Source organism: Crocodylus siamensis, chromosome 1, assembly GCF_052110815.1.
Source record: "Crocodylus siamensis isolate JL-2025a chromosome 1, ASM5211081v1, whole genome shotgun sequence".
In the NCBI taxonomy this organism is placed as follows: Eukaryota; Metazoa; Chordata; order Crocodylia; family Crocodylidae; genus Crocodylus; species Crocodylus siamensis.
In genome coordinates, this window is record NC_143395.1 from 288321566 (window position 1) to 288334863 (window position 13298).

The window sequence follows — 13298 nt, forward strand, 5'->3', positions numbered from 1 at the left end:
ATTCCAGTCCAAGTCCTTTTCCTGCTAATTAAACTGAGGGGTACCTTTAATGTAGAGAGTGTGGGGAAATCACTTCGGAGAAATATGTCATAACTACTTAATTGAAAGGTAAGGCCTTAGCCTTGGTGGTTACACAAATCCTGACTAACAAACACTTCCACCAGGAACATTTCCTTGCCATGTGACCGCAAAGAACTGGTTTAAACTTAATTTCCTTTTAATTGTATCACATCACATGTCATGCTGAACTCAATCATCCTTTTATTCAGCATTTACAAATGTTAACCGGCTGGGATTAATAAGAATTTTCCCCTCTCAGCAGAAGACAGCACAACTTGTCAATGAATGAGTAGTTGAGAAGTTTGTTTTTCTTTTTCTGTCTTCTTCTGAAACAGCCAGCTTTAACCTCTGTCAGAGACAAGAAAATGGAGTAGATAGGCTATTATTCTGCCTCCCTGTGGAAATTTTTATGGGCTGGTGTTGTTACATTGAAGCCTGAAACCCATTTTAATACATCAAAAGTGCACTTTGTCATAAGCATAGTATTAATTCCTAATGCAAAAATTTCCATAGAATTAGTTAACAATTGCCTGAGGCTTTTGTTCTATGTTTACCTACTGGAATCAAAGCAGGACTAGAAAAGTCTGAAAATGCAATGACATTAAAAAGATCGGTGGCTTTTCAATACTCTGCAGTGAGTTTAATATTTCTCTGCCATTACAGAGCATTCACATTATTTCAGGTGGCTCAGGAGCCTTGTGGGGTTGTGATCCTTTGCAGATAGGATGGGAGGGTGGATATGGGGGTAGGGAAAAGAGAAAGAGAAACTAGTATCTCCTTTCCCTTTTTCTTATTCTGTACATTAAATGCGAAGACAGAGTGACACTGTATTTTGTTACTGAAAGAGAGATTTTACACTAGAACTGCAATGAAGTGTGTTCAATTAAAAATGTGTAAACTTTAATTTGACCAGGCGTTAACATCAGCTGGTATTTGTCATCTTCAACCATGTAGTACCAGTATTCTGAAAGGTAACATACTATAGATGACTTTGATAATTAACGCTCTTGAGAAACCCCTTTTTATCTAGGGACAGTAACACTTACTCTCCAAAAAGGAAGAAAAAGGTACACTTTTCCTTTATGAATTCCCCAGTGATACAGGCCAATCTTGCAATTAGTTCATGAAATAAACATGATTTTAAATAAGTTAACTCATATATTTTTATTCCAAAACTAAAAAACAGACATCAAGTTTCTACACAGTTGCAAAATAAGTTCTTTAAAACCACTTTATTGATTTGTTTTTCTTATAACAGGAGTTGATGCAATGCATACACTACAGAAGTTAAATCAGCATATGCTGTAACTCAGTGTATGGAAAGGATTATTTAGAGAGCTCTGAAAGTGGTAAAATGTTACTTACAAAACACTGCAATTTACTTGGAGTTCCCCTTAAAAATGAAACAGCTCATGTTTGGTGAAGTGTACACAGGGGTGTGAAACTTGATTTTGGATTAAACTTGCACAGAGATAAATGTGGTTTTAAAAAATTCAGGACATTTGAGCCCATTCACATTGAAATAAGTAAAAATAATCTAGCCCTGTTCTTCTTGTCCTTGGCATAAGTACTTTTAAAAGATAATCCACTGGAGCAAATTTACATACTGGTTTCCCATTTACTCAAATACTTCTGCTCCTTCCAAGCACTGCTCAGTTTCTAGTTTCTCCTTGCACTCCACCTGATCACCTGGGCAGCTAAGGTTCTTTGGTCCACTTTTGTCTTATGTGCCGAAACATATGTAACCTTGAGAGAACTGGGATCACAACAGTGTGGAGAGTAAAGGAATTACAGACTACCAGGTGTGAGCTGGTAGCTTAAAAGCAAGGCCTCCAGGAGCAGCGGGCAAAGCCTGTGAATGGCAGCCACTTCTGCAGTGCTTTAGGAGGTATATGGTAATATACTAGTATGAGTATTGACAGTCATTGCTGAGATCAGTTTATCCCTCCAATCCATATGTCAAGGAGAGAAGGGCAGAACTCTTGTGAGTGCTAATTTGCTGTAAATCAGGGGTTGTTCCCCAGAATCAAGAAAAGAAGAGAGAGAGGAAGAGAGCTTAGCTTCCTACACCCAGCAATGGGAGGTCCATCTCCTGCCAAGCTGACATCCTCTCACTCTCTCTCCAATTGCCACTTTTCTTTCTGTAGTGACACTTTCTGACTCAATAATACTGAGCATCTTTTAGTGAAGACCTACAGACTTTCTAACATCAAAAGCTGGTCATAACCACAGAAGAAGAATCAGGAGGTGACAACTGCAGCTACACTTGTTCCTCCTTCATCTCTTCCCTTGCTTATTAACAGAAAACTGGCTGAAAACAAGAAATAGCTTGGTGGTGTTTTGAATGCATCTGTTGAGGGAGGCAGGTAGGTAGAGGGTTGGCAGGAAAATCACCTGGCCCTTGGATACAGCAGACTGTTCTCCTGGTATATATCTGAAATGTGGTTCCAAGACTGCAGGAACAGTAATGTAATATCCCTACTTTCACATAATTTGACAAATTTTGCTGTATTTTTCCTATCAGTTATTCAGGATCTTTATTATTTGTCAAGCTCTACAACTGAAAATGCTCTTAAATTTATTTTCCGTGACTATAATTCCAACTACTGAAGCAAGTTGACTTCACTTTTTGCTTCATTAAATCTGCAATCAGACCCTTTCTCAATGTTTTCTATTATTCTTTTTTGGCCAGAGAATTTCTGCAAAATAATTTTCATATCCATCTGATACCTTTGACAATGTCACTTCTGATCACTGGAACTTCTGTTTTGAAAGGATTTTTTTTTTTGCTTTGGGGGAAAAAATTGTACTGGGAAAGAAAAAATTTGAAAATACACCTGTTCACTCTGTTACATGTTTTGCTCCTAAGACCCACCAATACCCACAGATTTTTAGCCAATATGTAGATATATGGATCCAATATACCCAACAGAACTAACAAGGGATGGTTGCCTTACAACAAGCCCTGAGACTGTGTAGAAAGCTAGCCTTTCTTTTTTGAGTAATATATTCCTTCAAAATATTCTTTACCTGGATTTGCCCCACCTTTAAACTCTTAGATCCTCCTGAAGACTAATTTAACTTCCCTTCAAATCTATAAAGATATGCCTGTACCACATTCTGGGTAAGGCCAGCACACTGGCAAAATTAAAACCCCTGCACGGGGCTTTTACGTGCTTCCCGAGTACCCAGGCTTGCAGATGTGTGATATTAATAGCTTGGCACAGAGTCAGCACTGTACTCAGGCTTTCTCATCAACAGAGGGGAATGAGTGGCTTGTGATGGGGCTTATTTATTTCTCAGTCTGCTGGCCTCACTTAGAATGCAATATAGATATACCCAAAGACTTTCTATTGATTTCAATTTACTTGGTATTGAATAGAGCTCATAACAATTAGGAAAATGGTAAAGGGGAACAGCAAAAAGAATTGAGGCCAAAAAAGTGAAAAAAGGAAAACACAATAAGAAAATGAGAAGAAAGAAAGATTACCAATATGTCAGGACACAGTGTGAGGAGACATCAGATTAACTGAAGGCTCATCTGCCAGTCACCAGAAAGAAGGCAAAGCTCCAGCAGAAGTGTTTTAGGATGGCGTTACAGGGTATCTTTAAACCATTTTAAAAACATTAAAAATGGGAGTACCCCTGTGTTAAAGGGTGTTAAATTGTGCTAAGTATCCTCTAAGTGTTTTAAAATTACATCAGTTTGGGCAACACTTATCTTTGAGCTGTTCTACTTAGCTCAAGAAAGGGAATTTTTAATCTTCTCCTTAGATATGAAGTGACCAATTTACAATAATCCAGCATCCCAAGATACACAGATCCTAGCTCCTCTACCCCTGACAAACATTCTACCCTCCCAAGTTCTACTGCTCAGGGGTAGCCTTGGCCCCAAATTGATACCCCACCTGCCCACAGTGGCTATAACTCCAGCCTACATGGCACCATGCTGCTGGATAAAAGGACTCCAGGAGACCCATTCCAGGACAGGGACTAGGGACCAGGCACACACCCCTCCTCTAAGAGGGCTAAGCACTTGCCCCACATCCAGGTGATTCCCCTAGCCAGGATAATTTGAGGGCGAGTGGGGCTGTAGCTTCCTTCCTCACCCTGCCATATTCCTGTAGGGAGGGGGAGGAAAGGGTTACTTAGTGCCAAACCTGACAGTAGCATGGAGCCCAGGGAGGCAGGCTTTCCTAGGATCTATGCTGTTACCACCATTAACCCCTGGCAGCTTTGCACTGGGAGCACAGCCATAGGGAAGCAGTATCATGGAACCCAAGGAGACCTCCCCAGGCTCCATGCTCACACCATGCTTAACCCCCAGGGATCCTCTCCAAACGGGAAAGAGTCCTGGGCCATATGTAGATGAAATGAGAGGCATGTGTGCATGACATTTTAAAGCAGGCTAAATGATTTTGCACCACTTTAATGGTGTCAGTGTTTCCATTTGTCATCAGCGTATGGCACATTCATTTCAGTTGCTGTAGGAAATTTGGCAGCATAATGCGCCTTAAATGACTTGAATAAGGTCAGTCTGTGCTTGATATATTGCACACTATTTAAACCCCGCTCAAAATACTGTATTATTAATTTCCTTACTACCTCATGTTTACAGCATCTGAATACTTTAAAAATAGGGTGACCATACATCCCAGTTTGGCTGGGACAGTCCCAGACTTCATAAACTGTCCCAGCATCCTGGCCAGATGGTGAAAATTAAAGCAAAAGTCATGGATTGATGGGGATTGGCTGGGGTGGGGTGGAGGAACAGCGTTCCTCGAGTGCGGGCTGCTCACAAGTGTGTGTGTGTGTGTGTGTGTAGTATCATGGGGTAGGGGGTGCAGGGTGGCTTGGACCCCTGCCTTCAAGGGGGTGGGGATCCTCTACCCTTCCCACACCCTAGCTTCCAGCAAGGGCCCATGTTTGCACAGGGATGGGGGGCAACTCTGGGCTCAGCCCTGGCACTGCAGCCTCAGCTGGGACAGGCCAATCAGTGGCCACAGTAACAGCAGCAAGAGGCTATCCGGCTGTAGCCGCTGATGTGCCAGGTGCTTCCATGTGCTGCCTGCATAAGATGGGTATGAGGGACAGTGTAGCTGTGTACTTGGCCATGCTGCAGGGGTAATGTACACCTCTGCATGGGGCCCAGTATCCCCAGTGTGCCAGTCTGCACTTCCTCCCAGGCTTCAAAGCGGTGCCAGACAGCCCCCTGCCAAGTGAAAGTGTGCATGCACCAGACTGCGGTAGGACTCTTAGGGGCATGCGGCACAGTCCAGCAGAGTGGTTTGGTGTTTCAGGCAACACCGCTGACTTGGGACTGCTGGGTGGGGGAACAGAACAGTGTCCCAGATTTCCCATGGTCTCATATATTAACCCTATTCGAAAAGCAGCTGTGTATTTTAAAAACATGAATGTAGTTATTTTTTACAACATAGCTATGAGTTGAAGCAGATTTATTTTATATATGGGGACAGGGAAATTAAGGTCAAGAGAATCTACTGTCATCTTAATTATAATTACACAACCTTTTCTCATCCATTTAACTTTATGCACTAAGTCAGGGGCTCTGCATATGTACAAGGGAATTAAATTACGTTTGCCAAGTCAACCTCAATTCTGGAATTTACTAATTTGTTGAATGCTTGACCTTTTAACATAGGTTTTTCTAATTTAATAAGAAGAAAGGGGGAAAATGAAACCCACACAGAAATTCCATCAAATATTTATTCAAACATGAGTTGATAGCAAGGTGGACAGTTCAGATTTGCCATACACAACTCTTTTTTTCAGTTGAACTAAATGAGTGAGTAATAGCAGTGTAGATTTTCTTATTCTTTATTCACAAGTACTAGAGCCAAAATGGCCCAGACTGTTTTTCATTCCCCAAAACAACCTATACTGCTCCATCCTCTCCAGTCTATTCTTGTCACACTGTCTTCTTCCCATCTCTGGTTCTCCTTCCTTCTCACATAACCAGTCTTTACTGGGTTATTTTTAGATTTATTGTGTGCAAAGCGTTAGCTTAAAAGAACTGTCAAAATACACACCATGAAAAGGGAAGGGGGGTTGGATACCACACGCCCTTTTAAGCAATCACTTGAGAGCCACTTATTTTGAAGTTTTGGCTCAGGCTCCCTGTTTGGCCAGCCAGACAGGTTTTCCCAGGAGTAATTGGCCCCTCTGAAGGTGTAAGATCAAACATCTCAGGGTAGTTTAAGTAGGCAAACAGTCTCTTAAGGAGAGAGTTAAGACAAACAGCCTGAGCTCCAAATCCTAGAAATTATGGGTTTGGGTAGACAGGCCCGTCTTGGAATCTAAGGGACTATATGTGCAAAACATGCATGATTTTAAAATCCTCCCTGGCCCTTTTCCCTATCACTACCACACAATCCTTATACTTTTCTTTGTTCCTGTGAGTAACTACTATAAACAAGGGCTCCTCTGCATTACTACAATGCACCTGAATGAATAAAAGCCCATGAACAGTCAGCCCTGTTGGATATATATGGTTAATATTCTGGGTATTATAGCCCTGTACCAAATGATGAAGGAATCACAAGATAACATCTGAGGAGAGGAGCAAGCATGAGGTGTGAAACCTTACAGAGGTACAGCTAACCCTATAAGTCTGGCACACAGTTTTAATTTCACTGGACTCCTGGCTCCATTCCCAATCTTCCTCAACTCCAAGTCCCAGTTCTCTTACCCATTCATTCCTAGTCTTCCCCTAGACTCCTATCTGCTCCTCCTCCTTTTCCACATACCCCAGATCACTTCCTTACAGATTCTCATCTGATTGAGAGCAGGTTCCTTTCAGCTTCTAATCTGATCTATTTATTGCCCCTGCCTGGCTTGAAGGCACTTCACAGACTATATTCCTATATTTACAAGCTCCCTGTTCTATTTGTCTTCCTTGGGCTTCTCATCCAATATCAGTGTTCCCCCAACCAAATCCAAGCCCTAGTCTCTTGGTCCTTGAAGTCCCAATCTTTGCTGGCTCATTGTCAGCTCTTATCCAACTCTTTCATTTTCCCCTGGATCTTTATCCAATCTTAACCTTCCTCATATTCCTGCCAGTTCCTAACATCACTTCTTCCATTTCTCTCACTCCCAGTCTCCTTATCTGCCAGCCATAATCCCCACAGTCCTAAACCCTCCTTGCCCAGCAGTTCCCACTCCCCTCTACTGCAGGTCCTAGTTCCTATTTCTCTTTTCCCCCATCCCTGCCACCCTCCATTCCCAGTTTTACCTTCTTTGTATTTGCAGGCTCAATGTCCCAATCAACTCTTTTTGCTTCCCTAGAGTTGCAGGTTTGGCTCCAGACCTGTCTGTATTCAATTCAGGTAGGTGCTTCCTTCATGCTGCTTGGACAGAGAGAGACAGTGAAAACTCAGTAGGAATACAAAAGAGGTAATCTCCCTACTCTTATTTTAAATGTCCAGATGTGGCAGTGCCTGCAGGAGCCCAGTGCTACATTAGTAGAGTAAGTACCACTCAGCCCCCAAGCTGGAGCATACTTAATGGGGGAAATTTAGCTTCTAAAAGCTAAGAGGTCTACTAAGCAGGCACAATAGAAATTTTGTTCTAAGTCTTCTAACTTAATCAAAGATGTGACAATAACACAAGGATCCAACCAAATTCCACCCAAATTTCCAGTTCCTGCAGTAAATATATTAGCACTAGATTTTTACAAAGAAAATATATTTTTCCTTCCATATTTTTCTATGAAGTACCCAGAAAAGAAATCAGTAGAAGGCAGTCAGCATTGAAAGTATGCAAAAATAGTTATAATTTGACAAACTTAGCAGAGTAAAAACAGTAAAAAGGGATGTGATCTGCACTTTAACAATAGGCAATACTACCATATCAGCCAGTAATAAATAAATAGTCCACTGATTTCAATAAATCTGCTTCTATGGACAGTGATTATTTCTCTCAATGAGGGTATATAGTCTTGTGCCCTTATTGCATGGTAGTAGTTTTGTAAGGTATTTAAGAATTTGATAGAAAACATTGTTGCATTATAAGAATTTTTGTTCTATACTAAAACAACTTGCACATTTCTCAGGAAGTTACTACGTGCTATATATTCCGTTAAAGATATTTTACATACTGTCCTATTTTTCTTTGTTAAACTTCTTTGTTAAATTTCCATGGTAAGATCTGCTAGGAAGTTTTTTCACTGAGCATCTACAGACTAAGGCATTAATGTTTGCCCCTGAATTAGCAAAATGAAATCCTTATCAGCAATCAATTGACAAAAAAAATTAAGCTATGAAAAAAGATGTAACCACACCACAAAAGTCCCAGTATCTTTAAAGCATACCAACAGAGTTGATTAATCAAAACTGGTTTCTGCACTCCTTTTCCCTTTTAATCATGAGCAGGTTAATGGAGAAACGGTACAAGCTATTCTGACATTAATTACAATGTGCATCATTTGCTTCTGTAAAGCCTAGAGAAGCTTCTCTTCCATTGAAATGTGCTTAATTTGTTTATAGATACAAACCATTTAGAAAAAATGGTAGCTGTAAAAAAAGGATCTACTGTATTTATCTGAATCCAAGAGGACTTTGAATTTAAGATGACCCCTGCAATAATTAGATTTTATACATAGAAAATTATAAATGTGCTATAATTTTCCAGGTATAGACTCTAATTATTGGAGGGACATCTTAAATTCATCCCCCCCCCATATCTGTGACAAGGAAAGCAGCATCAGGGGGTGAGAAGCCCCTCGCCCCCCATGCTTGCGCCCAACTTCCTGCCACCTGCCTCTCCTGATACTTGCCCTCACCCCCTCCTGCCATCTCCGTCTTCCCCCTGTCTATACCTGCCCTCTGCCTCCTGTGCCCCTTACCCCCCTGCCACTTAACTTTGGGGCAGTTCTGGCTCTATCTCTAGAAGAGACAGAAGTGGTGAGTCTGGGGCATCAGTCCTGGCCCAGCTTGTTGAAGAAGAAACAGCATTGGTAACTCCTGGCCCACCAGGGCTGAAGCCTAAGATAACCAATGGCAGGGCAGTTGATGAGAGGCAGTCTGCACAACCTCTCTTTTCCCACCCCGACTGTGGACCTCTTCCCCCCGCCCCCCAGCATGGTCTCTCCCACACTCAATCTGCCTGTCAGACCACTCCCCCACCACAAAAGCTACCCCAAGTCTTTGATTTGAATAAATATGGTAACAGGAAATCCAGAGACAATAACATTTATCTTCAATTATCTGAAGTGACATGTATCTTTACAGAAATATTCCATTTTGCTCCATTATCTATGATTTCGGAAGATTCTGCTATCCGTTCATTATGTTTGTTATCTAATTTGGGGGCTTTATAAGAAGGGGAAAAAGGAGGACTCAGGTAACTATAGGCCAGTTAGCCTCACCTCAGTCCTTGGGAAGACCTTTGAGAAAAAGTTATCAAGAAACACATCTGTGGGGGCCCAGAATGCAAGGTAATGTTCAGAGGCAACCAATACAGGTTCATTACAGGTAGATCCTCCCTGACTAACCTTGTTTCCTTTTACGAACAGGTCACAAAGTCCTAGGATGCCTATGTTGAGGTAGATGTTTTCTACCTGGACTTCAAGAAGGCCTTTGACAAAGTTTCCCACCCCATGCTCTTAAAAAGCTGTGACTGCAGCATAGATGCCTATACAGTCAGATGGGTGGCAAATTGGCTAGATGCTTGCACACAGACAGTGATGGATGGGTCATTTTCGACCTGGAGGGATGTGGGCAGTGGAGTTCCCCAGGGCTCGGTCCTTGGGCCTGTGCTATTCAACATCTTCATCATTGACTTGGAGGTGGGTGTGGAAAGTACGCTGTCCAAATTTGCTGATGGCACAAAGATCTGGGGAGACGTGGGCACACTGGAGGAGAGGGACAGAATTCAACTAGGTATAGGCTGGTTACAGAGGTGGGCAGATGAGAATAGGATGGAATTAAATGCAGACAAGTGCAAGGTGCTGCATCTAGGGAGAAGGAACCTGCAACTTACCTACAGGCTGGGGAACACCTTTCTTGTCAACATGGTGGCTGAAAGGGATCTTGGAGTCATTGTTGACTCCAGGATGAACATGAGCCGCCAATGCAAGGAAGCAGTCAGCAAGGCCAACCACACCTTGTTGTGCGTCTACAGATGCATCACAAGCAGGTGCAGGGAGGTTATCTTTCCCCTCTATGTGGCACTGGTTAGGCTGCAGTTGGAGTACTGCATCCAGTTCTGGGTGCCACACTTCAAGAGAGATGTGGCTAACGTTGAGAGGATCCAGAAGAGGGCCACTCGCATGGTCGGGGGGCAGCAGACCAGGCGCTATGAAGATAGACTAAAGGACCTGAATCTATTCAGCCTCCACAAATGAAGAATGGGAGGGGATCTGGTAGCTGTCTATAAACTCACTAGGGGGACCAGTGGAAAATAGGTGAGGCACTGTTCCCCTGGGCACCACCTGGGATAACAAGGAATAGGGGCCACAAATTGATTGAGAATAGGTTCAGGCTTGATATCAGGAGACATTACTTTATGGGTAGGGCTGCCAGGCTCTGGAATGGGCTCCCAAGGGGGGTGATGCTCTCCCCTACCTTGGGGGCCTTCAAGAGGAAGTTGGATAGATATCTGGCTGGGGTGTTATGATACCAACACTTGTTCCTGCCCAGGGCAGGAGGTCAGACGTGATGATCTGTTCAGGTCCCTTCTGACCCTAGAAACTATGAAGCTATGACCCTTGGTCAAGTTCTTCGTTCTGAGAACTGTTCAGTACTAAAACAGTATAGAAAGTGTAAGCTTTATTGTCATTAGTTTGCTAATCTTTAAGACTCCTTTAATTAATGCTCTAATCTCCCTTTAACAGATGAGAAAACCCAGAGTAGACACTTTCAGTCTCTGTCATTCCAGCAGTGAGTGAGTGAATAGAACACGAGCCCCAGGCACAATGTAACGGGGAAGATTGGTGGATGCTGTCACAGCTAGCCCAGACCCTGCCACTTCCAGGGTATAAAAACAGCTTGTTAAGTCTCTGGTCGTTATCTTGGAAATCTCAGTTTACCCGCAAAGGGCCATCATATCAGCTGTATGAAATCATAGTCTCTGGCCATTGGGAGAGAATAATGACTTGGGATGTAGAGATGCTTGGTAAATGAGCAATATGGGCTGTAACAGAAGGCTCTCAGAGCCACTCTGCCACTCGCCCACCCACCTGTTCTTGGGCTAATCACCCATCTCACTCACCGGCCACACCTTGTTGTTTCATACTTGGTTCTAATTAGGCAGGAGGCTGTTCTTGCCCCGATGCCAGGGGGCACTCTCTGTGGCTTCGATCCTCTTCCACACTGCAGCCCATGTCTCACAGATGACACAATGCTCTCCTCTTACAGCCAGACCAAGCTTAGCCTTCATTGTCAGGCCTCATTCATACACATACTCATATAACCTTCCTCTCATACTCCATCCCCTCTCACAGGCTCTCCTTCATGAATCGACAACTTAGAGCAAGGCAGTATTTCTCAGAGCGGCCCCCTTAGACCATAAGCTTTATCTAGCGCACACCTTGGGTAGAAGACATACCATCTTTTGGGCCTCTCCCACAACCCTCACCATGGTAGTGGCCAGCCAATTACTCAACCTGGGCCAAGTTTGCCCTAGCCCCTCCTGGGGCAACTCTACAGAAATACACACACACACACACACACACACACACACACACACACACACACACACACACACTGGGCTCCCATCTCTCTGGTTTCCCCCGTCACTGGGGCTCCACATCTCTACTGCCTCCTGGGACCTATCTTTACTGGGGTTCCACATCTACCCCCTCACTGGGGCTACAGGACTTCCCTCCCCAGTGAAGGCTCAGGTGGCCATAGCCCTACCTGCCCCCAACTTCTACTCACAATGATGTGGGGGCTAGGGATTACTGAGGTGCTGCAACCCACCTCCTGCTCTTACCTGAAGGTGTTCCATTCAGGAATTCAGCTAGTCAATGTTTTTGCCTCACTACCAGCAGTGATCTGCTCTGTTTATATAGGCAGCCATGGTTCTAAAATGGCCGCCACAATCAAGCACCTCCTGGCTGCTTGACTTGCCCCTTAAAGTGGCAGGCACCAACAGTGCCCTACCCCATGGGCACTAGAATAGAACTCTGGTATTGAAAAAGGAGGCAACAATGGAAATGGTATATGCATAGTGAATATTGTTACAGTTCCCAATCTGAGAGCTATGATCCAATCATTCCCTTGGATATTCAGACACAGGGTTTAATGATCTCTGCATCAGAACCACCACTGGTGTAAATCATCAAAGCTCAGCTGAGTTACATGGAACACCTCCAATTTACATCATCTGAGGAGAGAGTCCTTTGACTAGTTGTCTTGAAAATTAACACAAATAATTCAGGACAACATGGAAACTGTTGAGAGAAAAAAATGGATGTTCTGAAGCTTAGACGTTTTTATTGTTACCATTTTAAAAACATAGTAGTAGTTATTTATCTTATGATCACATGCAGAAGTTTTATCTTTATACATGATTAAGAAAGTACAAGAAAATCTACCACAAGTAGGAGCTGTTGTCTTGTGCTCTCGTCTAATTATTCTAAAATGGAATTGTCAGTATTAGAAGTCCCATATGTTTAAAACAAAAACATTACATTAGATACATACCAAATTTGTTTGAAATAAAATGGGTTTTGTTTCAATTTGTTTTCGGTGCTAAGTGCATGGTTCTTCTGCAACAATATATATGTGCCCTATGAGTTCAGCTTTCTCAAGGGCTTGTTGACTTTTTATCTAATGCTGACAATACAGGATCTGGACCAAGAGAGATACATGTGCATCTGCCCTGCACATCAGAAATTGCATCTGATTGTTTCAGCTTCCTCATCCCAAGGGATCACTACGTTCCTCTGATATTAAGACACACCCTCCTTTATAAGCTTTGTAAGTGCTATGGATTTGATATTACAAGGTGCCGAGCTATGATGCTTATTGCTTTTTACTCTTATTAAAATTAGTAGGAACAGAAATGCTCAACAACTTGCAGGAATGCCCCAAATCTCAGTGAACTGAAACCTAAAGAGTGATATTCTAAATAATAATCAGTTACTGTCATTGTTAAGGATCAGATGTGAGACGTATTTAGGAAAGCTGGGAATACAGCAAAAATATTTGAAAATGTTGGTGCAAACAGACTGTCATGACTAACCCAAAGGAGAATTGGCAGACACCATCCACTCA

General features: G+C 42.8%; 1 long non-coding RNA gene across 1 annotated transcript in view; it reads right to left on the reverse strand.

Annotated features, from left to right (window-relative positions):
- LOC149874575 (uncharacterized) overlaps window positions 1–13298 on the reverse strand; it is a 116959-nt gene that overhangs the window by 2552 nt on the left and 101109 nt on the right. Inside the window, exon 5 of the long non-coding RNA XR_016439956.1 lies at window positions 7313–7424. This is a non-coding gene — a long non-coding RNA (uncharacterized LOC149874575). The remainder of the gene's footprint in view (window positions 1–7312; window positions 7425–13298) is intronic.